The following is a 15301-nucleotide window of genomic DNA, read 5'->3' on the forward strand; positions in this document are numbered from 1 at the left end:
TATGACCTTTTTCTACTCCGTGTCGGACTTCTTGAACCAAATCACAGACGTCCCCCCTCGTTTTGGTAAGTCTAGTTGCAACTCCGGGTTTGATACTTAATGCGTCTTCATCTTTCAGCACTTATGACTTAAATGCCGACACAATATACGGAATATATTGTGCCGCCGGGTCGCACAGAAAGCCGCTGCCGTAAAGCAGCGTCATGTCGCTTAACGGAGGTTCTTCGCAAAATAGTTATTTTTTCTTCTTATATAAACTGAATTTATGCAAAGTGACAACACTAATACATTCGTCGTAGCCTACGTTATGAAATATTTACATGAATCATTGATACAATTATGATAGAAACGATAGAAGAAAATATATCACGATAGACACTTTTCTATCGTCCCCACGATGTGGATCGTTATATCGCCCAGCACTAGCTACTACCATCACAAATTTTAGCTCAATATCTTTAAAACTAAGTTAAAGCCATTTCAGTGTTTGCTAAGATACTTTTTTGATGGCGGTCATCTTGAATCGGATTCACTCCAGAAGCAGATCAGTTGTAGATGTCAACCCAATGATTGCTTTCTAAAAGTTTCATTAAACTCCTCTGTGACTCATGAGATATTTTGCTAACGGTACAGACAAACGAACACACAGGGACCTTATCGCTCCACCTTCAGTGGTGGTTGGCAATAAGCAGCGCAGCCGGGATGCAAAGGCGGCAGAACCTGTGTGCCTTTTGTTTTAATGAACGCTGTGCGCGAGTCCGCTCTGTTCATTTGTGTGGCTTGCGTAAGTAACAGCCCCATTATGAAGCAGTGATGCGGCTCAGACGCCATCCCGGCTCTCGCTGACTAAAACGTATTGTCCTCTCCATGCTGGGTGTCGGCAGGCTGCCTTACAGTCGCTCCAAATGGGATGGAGGAGTTAGAGCCCTGTCACATGGGCCCAGTGGGGCGGCAAGCCTGCACTCCTTCTGCCTAATACTGGTGTCACCGCCGCGGGGAGAGGCCTGACGCCTGCAGCTCCGACTGACTGAATTAACTCACTGTATTCTGTTGTTTGTTTTTTTTGTTTTCTCCCCAGAGCTGCACTAGTAAAGACTGTTACTGAAATGCTGCAATTTATCAGCCGGTGGCCATAGATTTATACGCTTTCCCAGATTAAATTCGAGTTTTTGCACTTCTTTCTCTGAGCAGCGGAGTGAGAAAACAATCTAAATGGAGCTTAAATGCGAGGCTGTCTTACTGTATGTATTTTTAATGGCATGGACTGAGCTGAATGCTAAAAGTGCAGCTAAATGAAGTGACGTGAAAACTTGAAGATGAGACTGTTTATCCACTGATCTTTGCTTCAACTTTAGCATTAGCTGTTGGAGTCGGCCCTGTTTGTTTGTTTGTCTCTTTTAACCTCCCCCTGATTGATGCAGCTGCATCTTTATTTTAGTTCTTCCCCTGTGAGGCCGTGTCTACACCCAAACCAAACAACTTTTCCCGACACAAAGGCCAGAAAGGGAGCGTAATCAGGAGCAGAGTCGGAGAAGCACAGCTCTGATTCGAACCACTCACCACAAGCGCTAAAAAACGTAAGCAGGTGAAGCCTCCTCCCACGGTCCTCTCCGCTCGACGCCGATGCCTCAGCCAGCGGGACGGTGGGCCCGCCACCTCCGACTCGGTGTGGGATAATCAGAGTGGATCTGCGGGCCGAATTACAACGGGGCGGGCGGCGCGGGACGGCGGCCCGAGGGCAGCCGAGGTGGCGGGGGTTGAGTGGAGGGGAGGGGGTTCTCCTGTCATCAGCAGACCCAGCTTGAGACGTGATAATCACAACCCGCCAAGCCTGCGCGCTAACCAGCGATCACCGAGTGCAATCACGGAGACCAAGGCCCTTCGGAAAGAAAGAAACAAAAAGACACAGCGGTGCCTCCTCCTCTGTCTGACAGACACACTTCTGTCGAGACAAGAAAGAAATGAAATTTTATAGAGCAAGTTGGAAGCTCTTGGTGCTTAAAAATCAGCTTTCTTCTTTCACAATGTCTCTTAGCAACACTTGTTTATCTTAACATATATCCGTGAAGCTTTTAAAATGAGGAATATGCTGAGTATTTACTTTAATGCTTGTGAATTTTTGTTCGGGCAGCTTTCAGGACAGCATTAGGTCCAAAGCCAAAATCCCCGAGACAACAATAAAGTTTATTATACTGTATGGAACCACAGAGAGTCCTCCTCCTCCTTCTAACTCTGTCTTCAGCATCCTCTTTGTCTCTAACATCCTTCTGTCCCTCCTCTGCACATGTCCAAACCATCTCAGTCTGGCCTCTCTAACTTTGTCTCCCAGTCCTTCAACCTGTGCTGGACCTCTGATGACCTCATTCCTAATCTTGTCCATCCTCGTCCCTCCCAAGGAGAACCTCAACATCCTCTGCTATTTCCTGTTCTGTCTCCTGTCTTTTTGTCTCCAAACCAAACAACATGGCTGCTTTCACCACTGTCTGTAAACCTTTCCTTTGACCTTTGCTGCAACCCTTTTGTCACAAATCCACTCCATCCTGCATCTGAACTCTCATTTACACACAGGTACTCCGTCTTTCTGCTGCTGTGCAGCATCACATTGCATAATATTCTAACCCTCACCTTTTGTTTGGTTTGGAGACAGAACAGGAAGTGTCAGAGCTGAAGATGTTGAGGTTCTCCTTGGGAGGGACGAGGATGGACAGGATTAGGAATGAGGTCATCAGAGGTACAGCACAGGGAGATAAAGTTAGAGAGGCCAGACTGAGATGGTTTGGACATGTGCAGAGGAGGGACAAGGGGTATATTGGTAGAAGGATGTTAGAGACGACGAGGAGACATACGGATGCAGTTAGAGGACAGAGGATGTCTCTCTGTGGCGACCCCTGGAAATGAAACAGTCAGAAAACAAAGATTTGAACTCTTACCTTTAAGGTACGGATTATGACCCAAAGGATGACATCCTGGATCCAAGGGACTGAGATGAGTTTCCTTCGTAGGGTGGCCGGGCTTTAGAGACCGAGGGAGCAACAAGAAGAGCCGCTGAGATGGCTGAGGCATCTTTCCCAGGCACAACCAAGAACTTATCTTGTGGAGATATTATGTATTCTCCTTGGACACTTCCAGGAGGAGCTGGAGACGAATGTCTGGGTTTCTCTCCTGGACGTGTTGACTCCTCAGCCCAACTACAGATGAGAAGAAAATGAATGAACACGGTGAGAAAGGTTGGAGTTCTAAAACACTGAATCCCTTTCATTAATAAAGAACTTATCCAATCCATATTTATTTGGGCTCTGATTTTTATTTTAGATAACATTTATGCAGAAAAAATCGGAAGGATCAACAAACGAAAACTCAACTTCGGATGTTATTTCCAGATAGTTTTGTTGTTTTTCCCCTCCTCCGTTTCTCAACATTATACGGGTGAATCATGACTGAACCATGAAAACCTTCTTTGTAGATCTGATTTTTTTAACCCCCCCCCCCTCCCGCTTTACGAGCCAGCAGGCTTTTCTTCTTCTCTTCATATTTTCCTTCACAAGTTGATTTTGCTTCAATCAGAAAATTATACAGCCGCGGTTTAAAGCAGCTGCGCCGTCGTTGTTATCATTATTAGCCTCTTTAGTCCCGGCCTGTTCCTGAATTTCTGCGATAAACAAATTACCCAATCCGAGCAATTTGTTCCTGCGTGTTGTGTTGCTCTTGTTTGTGCAAATCTGATAACTGGATACAGTTAGCTTTAATTTTATGTGCCTTCCTCTCTTCTCTTCTGTCTATTAATTCCCCGTGGGATAATCGAGGAGGTAAATTAACCCGCACATCCGAGCTCACTTTGATATTCTTAAAGCTCCAACTAACAGGATAAAGGTGAGAGCAGCTGGGGAGGTTGCTAAATTAAGATGTTTAATTGGCTGAAAAATATCTATGAAAACAGACAATTTGCAATTAAAAGGAATGGATGAAATATTTCATAATTAATGAGCTTTTAATTGTTACGTAACATTGATTCTTGCATGCTTTCATTATTCCACATGTGGCCTCTCTTCAGTCTTTCCCCAATCATTTGATTTTTGGGGTAATTTGCTCATTTGGAGCCGTGCCAAAACACGTAGTCTTACCTCAAGAAATTAGCGCCGGCATCATTAACACGTTTTTTTTTTTTTTTTGATTTTAATGTACCTAATTGCATTGCTCTTCACGGACGAACGCGCGTGCGACGAGAGCGCTTTTGTTATGATAACCGCCAAACGTACAATTACAAGTTCCATTAACACGCTTTTGAAAAGAACAAAGACGCACGGAGGAGATGGAGCAGATACACGAGAAGGAGAAGGAGAAAAAATATCACAGGCGGTCGACGCTCGTGTTCGTCGACTGTCACAGAAACAATAGAGTGTTGAGTGGTTTTACACAAACGATGAAAGTAAGAGGTTTCTATCCACGGGGTGACCGAGGGGGGTCATTTTTAAATCACACCTCAATTCAGCAGAAGATGACAGTTATTGTCAGCGAGCTTTGTGTCGAGTTTAATCCCCGAGAGACAACGTAATTTAGTGTCATCACGCTCAGGTACATTACAGGCTTTATTTTTTTTTCCCCCCCAGACTCGACTGTTATTGTCTTTGGACTGAATTCAGTTTCAGGGGTGGGGGGGGGGACTCGGAGATTACAATAACGACGGCTAAACCTTCTTAAATTAAACATTTTAGGGGAGGAGAAGACTGTTAATTAGGCTTTGAAAATGATAATGCTAACAAAAAAATAAAAAAAATAAAAGCAGGGAATGCAAAGCTTAATTTAAAGACCGATGTATGAATATTTAGTTTCAACTGTTTGTCTTAAAACTTGGACAATAAAAGACCGAACATTTCTTAACGAACAAAATCATCTTAATTGTAGCCGATTTTGTCGAACCTTAAAAGTGACATTATACGAGACATCCAACTCAAAGTAATGTTGTGATTGTTTCTACCGGTCCAAATCTTAGCCGGATATTGGTAAAACAGACTGAATTACGGCCATTTTCCTAATGTCAGTTGGTCGTGGCGGCCATTTTGAATTGGCCTAACCAGCTGTGCGTCCAGCGGTTCAGGAGATGTTCTGACAAGAGACGGGCAAAAACATTATCATCCGCCTTAGGCTCGTCTCATGACGTCATGGTTGAACCTACAATTTTCTAACAGTTAAAAAAAAATTAAGAGATGGGTGCTAGGACGTTTGATTTTTTTGTTTCTTTACATTTTTCAGAACATTTAACTTTATTTACAAATATTAGAACATATTGAAATCTGCTTAAATTCTTCTGTTGCTAACTTTACTTTTTAGCCTTGCTTTTATTACATTTAGCTTTTTGTTTGCATTTTGGGACCCTTGGCTGACTTTTATTTTTGCTTTTTTAGCTAGCCTTTGCTCCTGTAGTTTGGAGCTACAGTTTGACTACTTTTATCCTTTTCCTTCTTTTAGCTTTTAACCATTTTTTTTCCCCAACCTTTAGCTTCTAGCTGATGTTCTGCTTCTTTTAGCTCACACAACTCCATTTCAGCACCGCTGTATTCTCAAATAAAATTAAATTTGTTTAACTTCAGGCCTTTTTCCTTAAAGAGACTTGACCAGGAGTGCAGAAAACTTTTTGGTAGTGGCTGAATTTACAACAAAGTTGCCTTTTTTTTCTTTTTCTGCTAAAAGCTGTGACTGATTAGAAACGGGACGGATCTGATTTTAATAAATCGAGAAAAAGTCCATCTACCTGCGGCAAGTTCTCGCATGTGATCAGTGAATTACGACAGGACGGAACCTGCTGTGAACATCCAAAATCCAAGTTTAATTTGAATTTTATGACCAGTTTGTTCCCCGGTCCTGCAGTAGCTCATTTGTTGGGTTTCTTAGAAGCTCGGTTGGCAGAGATTTTTTGCAGCAAACACTGAAGCGGTCCCTCTATGGGTTTAGGATTTGTCTGTATCTGACAGCGCAAATGAGGCTCCTGGAGGTCAAAATGTTTTCTGTATCAGCATGCATCGCGCTCACCTGCGCCTCTCTGCTCGTGTTCTCTCGCAGGGGAAGGGATTTCCAGCTGATCGGCCTGAAATAAAGAAATGAGACGAGACGGGGCTCAGATACCGAGCTTTATTCTGCTTCTCTGTCAGCAAACACAGCCTTCATTGTCCAAATTACTCTGTAAATATCTTATCTGTTCTGATTGGATCTCTCCTGCACAATCTGAGTAAGGTTCAGCTTATCATCGTTTTTTTTTATGTATGCAAATAAAAACTTTCCACCTGAATAATTAGATTTAATTTTTTGTGCACTTGCTGGTATTTTGGAAGCTATAATCGACCGCATTATTCTAGGGATCACAAAACGGTGATGAAATGAAAGCTCTTTCTTGGTAAAATAAGTGTGCAAAGGTAAATGGAAATATTTTAGATCAAATGTTTTCTGATGAAGTGAAAATAACTGCAGGGAGGTGGATTTCTCAGTATCTAATATTTTTGTTTCATTGTATTTTATGGAGCAAATTATTATTAATTTTATTAAATGTACTTTAGGATTTTCACCACTGAAAGCAAAAGGCTGATTATGTTTTTGTTTTAGTCTAGTTTATCTCATGAACTACTAACTGAACATCTATAAGTGAATACATTTTATAGTTAACCCCATTCAATATGGCTGCCACAGCCAACTGACCTTAAGAAATACAAAAATGGCCGTAACTCTGATCATTTTAAAGCTATTGAGTTAAATCTTTGTGTGGTAGTAGCTGAGCGTTGTCCCCAACATCCTTTGAGCACGACACAACCCTGTCCTGTGTTAGCTAAATATTTCACAAAACACAGGACACATTTTTTTTTTTTTTAAATCTCTGAAAATAACTTTTGGAGTAAGCTGGATTCAAAATGGTCGCCACAGTTAGCAAACACAAAAAAGGCAAGAACTCATGCAGTTTTAAAGATTTTGAGCTAAAATTTGGTGTGGTGGTAGCTGAGAGTCCTCCTCGATACATCCTCTGATCACTAAAGGCTCCATAGGAAGTCACAAAGTTGTGAGCCGTTCTTTTTCAGAGACACACTGATCAGAACTCCCAGGAAGCTCCTCCCTCGGCGTTAAAACGGGTTTCTTCCCGCCGGCTTCTCAGCTCTCCTGTCGTCGTACGGATGTTTGCTTCCCTCACCGCGACCAGACGAGTTTATTAAAACCGACTGAGGCAGAACAAGATGGTGAACATTAATGAGAGAACGAAGGGAACGTGTCCCGACGCCGCCCGCCCGAGGAGCACTTCCTCCCGGCCACGAAGAGCCGCTTGTGTCTCTGCGTTCTTTTTAAGCTCACAGGTTTCTAAGTTTTGCTGAAAAGGTTGTAAAGACGGCTGCCAGATAGAAGCGAAATGGCTCCATTAAAGCTCATAACCACACCAACAACAACTTCTGACCAATCACACGATACTTGGCGCAAACCCGTGTGAGAAACCGTTTGGCCCGGGCCTTGTGTTGCAAGGCGGCGGACGAAGTTGCTTCGAGAACAAAAAAAAAAAGACGTAATTTTCGTCACACAACCACATGACAACGCCGACTTGGTGACTTCTCATGGAGGATGGAAAGGCCCTGAGAGATGGCGTGAGACCATGCATCACAGAAACTTACTCAACAAGGCTTTGGTTTGTAAATATTTACCCATTACCTAATGGAACATTTAGCATTTAGTTTCTATGCACCACAAATTTGGAACAAACTTCCAGAAAACTGTAAAACAGCTGAAACACTGGGTGCCTTTAAATCTCAACTTAAAACCCACCTGTTTAGAGCGGCTTATGGCTAAATTAGGGTTAGAGTGCGGGTTTTGATGTCTTTGATGTTTTTCTCTTTCTTACTGTTTATTCAATGTCACATGCTGTTTTTATTTTGTTTTTTAATTATGTAAAGCACCTTGAAATGCCTTGCTGCTGAAATGTGCTATACGAATAAAATTTTATTGATTTTGATTGATTGATTGATTGATTGATTGATTGGAACTGGAGAGGATATTGCTCCTGACTGCCTTTTTCGGGGTGTGGTGTACTTCATTTACTCTTTCTCCTGCTAGAAATTACTTAATTACATTCACAACTCAGCTGAACTGGATGCCCACTTTCTATCCTTCGTTACAGCACAGGTTATTTGTTTTTTTTCCTTCTTCTTCCTGTTTGCATGTCTTTTATTTGCTTGTGAAAATTTAACATACAGTTAAAAATAAAGAGGTTTGACCAAAACGGCTCTTCCTCCATTTCTCAACGTAAGATGATCTCAGTCTAAAACTGTGGCGTGAAGAAAGTTCAGAAACAAGTTCACCCTAAATGTCTTTTTAACCCTGTTGTTAATGGGTTTAAACACTTTTAAGGCAAAAAAACTCCAAAAACTTTGGACTTTCTACTGGAAACAGTGCAGATCCTAAAGAATATTTTGAGTACTTAACTCCTTTTGCTTAAACAGTTTAGCAAAATAGATTTTTTGGGGATTTCAGTAACATTATCCCTGACTGAATTCAGTTTAGAGCGATAACAGTGATTCCATACATGACGGCTGGTCAGTTCTTCTCTTTTCTAAGTAGGAATGAAGCATATTAGAATCTACAAGCCTCCTCCTCAAAGCTGACGCTCGTTGCATCATTATGGTGAAACACTTTCTGCCCTCGGGGTCTCAGGACATTTGTGAAGAGAAGCATCTCTGACTCAACCCTGGACCGCTGGCAGGAGTTCTCCTCTCCGCAGGAGGAGAATGTGAGGGAGGCAGCCTTATCATTCGCGCCACGTCCTTCTGATTCCCAGCCACTCGTGGATCAATAGCAGCCTTTGAGCAAAGCAGAGGTCCTATTGTGGCTGCTTTCTGCCGGGGCCAGGCCGCCGCCACCGCCGGTGCGGCTAAACCATGACGGATCCAGCCAAGCCTGCTTCGCCCATTAGTCGGCCGCCGCAGGTGAAAACACAGACCTAAGGACCCCTAATGGGAATTTAATGCTCTTCAACGTACCTGCAGCCAAACAGAAAGAAAGCGACTGCTGTGTTTTTTCCCCCAACAGATGACGACTCACGCTGAATATTAGATCTGCGCAGCCGGTGAAGCCAACATGTGTCATAAGCAGAGCCTCTTTGTTCGGGGCTTTAAATTGGAATCATTCGGCGGACGCGCGCGCTGCCGTCGGGGACGGGGCTCGCGGATGGATCGTTCCTTTTACACGAAAGGAAGTGTGTGCTTAATGTAGAGTCTGGCATCGCGCTCTCTATATGAAAACAGAAAAAGAAGCAACCTGGTGAAAGTTAAGCTTCATAATTAAGTCAAATATGTTGTCTATTACGGACGTTTTAGTTAAGGAAGTTTGTTTTTGCTTTTACTACTAGCAGTCAACGTGCAGAATTTATATGTAGTTGAATACAACCTTGAGTAGTTATTGCAGCAGAAATGTGATGATATTCCCGCAGGAAGTGCCCCCCGGGCTGCAGCTGGCAAATATAGAGGTCAGAAACCGAAGATCGGCAAAGTTTTGGGTAGTCGAGGCAACAGCGACCCGGAGCAATCTGCTCGGAGCTTCAAGAGATGGTATCGCCATCTTTAAAGTGATGTTCTGTCTAATAGTTTTCAACAGTACCTTATCAGCTGTGACAGTCAAAGTATGGAGGAAGAGGCAAAGGTCTTCGTCCAGGCTAGGCTAATGAGTTCCAAGCTTTATATCATTTTTTTTTATAAAACTTACTACTGCTGCGGATAATAAACCTCTACACTTTGTTTAGGTAAAAAACATTTAGTCAGTCCAAAAGTTTACTAAACTACTGGTGGATTGATAAGTTTAGCAGCTTCAGCACCATCAAGAAAAGGTTGTTTTACAAGTCTAAAAAAGCTAATAAACAAACAAATTGGCCCTTAGTTTGGATAGCCATTAACCCAGCCTGGTCAACTGATGACACAGCTGATAAAAGGTACTAACTACTAATAACTACCAGACAGAACATCGCCTTAAAAATGACCAAACTATTCCTTTAAATACTCATAACCTTCTCCCGGAGTTTTTCCACTTCAAAAGATCTGAACTATTTGACTTTTCAATCTAAATTTCCCCTTTAGAATCCCACCTTTTCATCCCCGCGGAGCACGAAAGGGATAAATATTTCAATGGCGTCTGCGCTGGTTTAAGCCAGGAAATAAACACTGTTTGTAATGCAAAGAACTCGGCCGGATGGGTTCAGAAAGTACGACACATAGTTGTACTTTAGTGAGCGAGGCGCTGAATGCTAATTTGTGAGGCGCAGCTTGTCTGGGCTGCAGCTGGGTCTCAACGGGCCATCAGAATCAGCATTATGCTTCCAAAGCCTTTAATTTGGTTTCGTGTTTTAGGGCTTCATTCATCCGTTGAGTTGCATCTTTATGTTGCCGTTAAGTTTCCCGTGTAATGATACTTCTGTTGCTTTATCAGCACTTCCAGTAACTGTTTTGCCATTAGAGTTCTCGGTTTGAGTTTGCCTGCCCACTCAGCTAAAACATCATTGCGGAGAACAAAAGGCTGGGCTCCGCTTTTGGCCTTTTTTGTGGCGTTTACGCCACGAGGGCCGCGACACTGGCTCCTCGAGCCACGCAGGGCAGAGATTTGTGCCCGGCGCACAAACACACAAGCTCCAGGAGGAGACGAGCATAAAACACGACAGTATTGGCAGGTCCAGGCGGCTCTTGCCCCGCCAGGGTGTTGGGATTCATAATGACCCCGCGCGCTTCTGTCCGATGTGTATTGAGCGCTTGTGACACATAAAACTGCCACGACGTGATAAGAAATAACCACTGTCAGACCACATCTGTGCTTCAAAAGATTTAAGCACGGACGGAGGAGAGGGGAGGCGAAGGGCAGTCTGCATGACCGCCCAGCAGGATTCATGCGCCCGTGACGGGACTTTTTCAAAAACACACTCTTCTATTACTGGCTTTGTCACAGCTCTGCTGACTCATACCCAAATACAAACCACAAAACCTTTCTCTGTGTTTGTCCCAAACATCTGCTTGTCTTTTCAGCACCGTCTTTCATCTGATTCCTCCCACATTCAGCTTTTATATTGCTGAGAGAGGGGTAGATACGAGTCCCGAATTGATATAAAATAAAAGCAGAAACGAGCGGGGGGGAGGGGGATGAAAGGACGAGAACAACAGATTCACTGGGAGAGAAAAGAACGATTGGATGGGTGACGGTTGGACAGTTCACCAAATGGATGTCTTTGTGAGTCTACTATCCAACTACTAGCTGATAATTTCTGGAACAAAATGCAAATGAGCATTTTTTTTTTTTTTTTTGGTAAACACTGGTTAGGGTTCCAACAGGACAAACCAAATAATTTTCTACATATAAGTTCAGGAACTGGTTAGTTTTAGCCTCGTAAGCGTCTTGGTTGGGGTGAGGAAAAGACGCGCCGTAATTAAGGTTAGAGGCTAATTTGCAACTCAAAATTGTGAGAAAAATAGTAAATGTTCAGTTCTGGTCTCATTGAATTGAGTGTTTACCAATCAATGAAGAGAGCAGAAACACTACATGATGCTAAAGATGGCTTCCTGATGTCACATTAAGACTGATTAAGTACTAATTTGGTGTAAAAATCCACATATTTTCTTGCAATTTCATGTCTTCAAGTAGCCAGAAGCAGACGCAGCCCAGTCAGACACGGACCGAGAGCTTGATTTACGATTCTGCAATAAAGTTCATACAGTACGGTTCTGTGGGAAGTTGATGAACCAATAACATCCACAGTTAGCTCAAACTGACCCACTAACAGCTACTTCAGAGCAAAGTGGCTTCCTGCCATCTAACAAGTCCCACTGCAAAAGTTTCAAAGCAGTTCATGAGAACAATGTTTTATAAATCTTTACATTGCCTTAAATTTCACATTACACAGAGATAAATAAAAATCTGTTTATTTGAAAGTGCAAACAGCAGCAGCAGCTGGCTATGGCACTTCCAAAATAGCCTTAGTCACATCTGGCAGGAATACAGTAATAGTTTTGCTGAAATAATTACACTAAAGTAAAAGTTTCTCAAACAGCATTTGCATGAACCACTAAGTTTTGACAGCGTTGTTTCAGAACAAACAGAATCCATTTTTTTGTCTCAGCTCCAGTCGTTCCGACCAGAATAAAACCATTTCTTCAAACCCAGGTTGCGCAAAGAGCCATCTGCAACAGGTAAGATTTTAGCTGTTCACAACCTTTCACCAGAACCCTTTGCGCAGAGATTTCTCCAGATTCTTGAAACCTTTTTACGATAATGGGAAATACGAACCCATCCCAATTTTCCATTAAGGAACTATTTTTAGATGCAATTTTTTTCCCCCAGACTGTTGAACCTCTGCCCATCTTCACTTCTGAGAGATCCAGCCTCCCTAAAATGCTCTTTTTACACACCAGTCCTCATACTTCCTTAATGGTTCAGAATTAGTGGCCATGGTGAATAGTCTGACTGAGAGTTAATTCTATAAAAAGCTGTATTTTGTATGCAGAAGAAGGAGCTCCTTGTGTTTTCACTGTGGCTTAAAGAAGCAAATCACCTAAATATACTAAACTCCCCTCGGAGTAATCAGATCACAGTCACGTTCTTATTTCCACCGTGGGTGTTAAGAAGCATAAAAAGTATTTTGCCATGGGTTGTGCAAATAATTTAACACAGTAAAACACAGGTAAACAACCTTTGATGGGGTTTTTTCCTCCCCTCCTTTCTCTGTGATGTTTTTAGGAGTGGTGCACTAATGTGATTTTGGAAGATGAAACGCGCTCAGCGTGTCTTCGAACTCACAGAGGGGTTCCAGGTAGTTCTACCTGATAAGCGACTGTTAGTCTAAGCGTCCGAACCTGCTTCCCCGCGGGGAGGCGAGAACCTGGGCTCTGCTGGGGATGAGAGGGAGGGAAGGAGGCGGCGATGAGAATCGTGTGCCGGTTCCCAATCATGTCATCAGTCCTCGAAGATGAGGGAAGTTTGAGTCTGAGCGAGTCGGCACGACGACAGCATCTACATGGCTGACGTGCACGGAAGAAAGGGACAAACTGTGCTCGTGATTGATCATCTAAAATGGCTTCTTTGTACAGTATGAGCTTCAGTGACTCCGACAACAGCTCGAGAGCCACAACAGCAACGCAGAAAGACACAAACACAGCAACCAAAGTGTCTCGGCTTTAAAACTGAGAGAAGACCCATAGCCTGTGGAGATTTAGACTAAAATCATCTTGTGTTGTCGCCGTTTTTGGTCAAACCTTGAAAATATTAAGTGCAATCTCACACTCAGAGTATGTGTTGGGAATGACTCTCAGCTACTGCTGCATCTGCCTAATTTATAGCCATTTTTGTGGCGGCCATCTTAAATTGGACTCTAAATGTTAATCGGTTGTGTCCTGTGGTGGTTCATGAGATGTTTTGCTAACAGTTTACGTCAAATGATAAAAGCCAAAGTTTTAAATAAAGATGTTAATCTGGCTGAGAATGTGTGTTTGGGGTCAGTCTCAGGTACTACCACACCAAATGTTCTGGGTTTTTTAAAGGTTTGTTGGCTGCAGAAGCCATCTTGAATCAAACAGACTCTAAAACCTGATCAGTTATAGATGTCAATCCAAGGATTGCGTTCTAAAAAGTTTAATAAAAATCCATTTAGCTTTAACCTTTTGGCTGTGGGTGATAATGAGCCAGACCGGCTCTGGCGTGGATGTTGCCCCAGATTCGACCCTTAAACAGCCGTGGGCTTTTCCCCAAATAAAAGGTCACCACACACAGTTGGTTAGAATTTGGCCAAATGTGCCAATTCTCGCAAACTTAAATGCGCTAAATGTGCACAACTAAAAAAAAAACAAAGCTGCTGACCGGACTGATGCCAGAAGACAAAGTGTGCCGACGCCAAGCCTCAACACGTTCGATTAGGCCGGTCTACGGTTTCTGAAGTCTACCACACCCCGAGGTTATTAGGGGTCGAATCTGGGGCAACATCCACACCAGAGCCGAGGTTATTAGGGGCGTTTCCGCTGGCACTAATAAAATCGTGTTTTTAAATGTGGAACGTCACAGTATGTTGGAAAATCTTAGATTTTCAACAAAGCAACTGCACTTATTTTTTTTTATGTTAAACGCAAACTGAAAAGTTAAAAGTTCAAAGCTTTTAAACTGTAATGAGGCTGAGCCTACATGCAAATCACTCTCCCTCCTGAGGGTCGTTTGGGTCTTTGTAGACCTGGTCGACACAAGACATGTTTTTGGCAGCATGAATGAAGGTCTGGCTTGTTCAAGGTGCAAGTGCAGGTGCACTCCCTCAGGAGGGAGTTGAGGGAGAACGATTTGCATGTGAGTTTGGCTTACATAAATGGAGCAACTCAGTGCTCGGTCATTCAAACCAGGTGTGTCAAAGCAGAGACACATCTAAAACATGCAGGATGGTGCTGCTTTAGTCTGACTTTTAGCCTGCTAAACCCAATTAAAAACAATCCAACCAACTAAGTCTCCTTTCACTTCACTCACAGCTGCAGCACAGACATCATTTGTACCAGAAGCTTTATCACATTAATAAAGAGCAAAAAGACATTCAAGCTTAGGCATAAACTTTAAAAAAATCAGCACAAAAACATAACTGGATTAGCTAAGATTGGCCGTTAAATCAAGTAAATAAAATTCATTTTACTCACCAGAATTGCTGATGATTTGAAGACGAAACCCGTGCTCCTTTCTGTCCTCAATTACTCTGTCCTACAGTGCAACACCGGTGTGTTTCAGGTCCAACTATATCTTCTTCTTCTTCTTCTGCCATGATGAAAAAAAAACAAACAAGGTCGTTAAACAGCGCAAGTCTCGGAGGCCGTGATAAAATGACGGACAAACCGTCTCCCGACCTCTGACGGGCTGGCTAGCTTCGCGGTTGGCCGATCTTTTTCCCCACAATGTCCGAGTTTTCTTGAAAAAGAAAAAAAAGTCAATTTTGAAAAAATAATCGACAAAAAAAATCGATTTATTCTCCCCCTTTAGCCCTTACGGCTCGGAAAAAACTAGCTAATTGTCCACAACAACGTAGCTTAGCGCGTGCAACTAACCTCCTGACGTCACGGTGACCCCCCCCCCCCCCCCCCCCCCCCCCCCCCCCCAACTCGAAATCTGATTGGTTGAAGCGACAATCTTGTTGTTATTAATTATAAAATGGCAAATCACAATTTTTTTTATTCAGGAATTAAAGCGTAAATATCGAAATTAAAATGTCAATTCATTTGACAGAAAACAGTTGCAATATTGAAAAAAAAAGTATAGTATTATTGCATCTGGGGTTCGTGAGTGC

The 15301-nt window shown here is 42.8% G+C and overlaps 1 long non-coding RNA gene across 1 annotated transcript; it reads right to left on the reverse strand.

Annotated features, from left to right (window-relative positions):
* Nucleotides 1-1831: 1831 nt before the first annotated feature.
* On the reverse strand, nucleotides 1832-15078 carry LOC112450868. The gene is made up of 5 exons (XR_003039597.2): nucleotides 14865-15078; nucleotides 14661-14775; nucleotides 6028-6082; nucleotides 2931-3188; nucleotides 1832-1942 (listed from the first exon to the last, which is right to left on the reverse strand). It is a non-coding gene; the product is annotated as an uncharacterized LOC112450868 (long non-coding RNA).
* Nucleotides 15079-15301: the final 223 nt, after the last annotated feature.

The sequence above is a fragment of the Kryptolebias marmoratus genome, linkage group LG23, assembly GCF_001649575.2.
Source record: "Kryptolebias marmoratus isolate JLee-2015 linkage group LG23, ASM164957v2, whole genome shotgun sequence".
Lineage (NCBI taxonomy): Eukaryota > Metazoa > Chordata > Actinopteri > Cyprinodontiformes > Rivulidae > Kryptolebias > Kryptolebias marmoratus.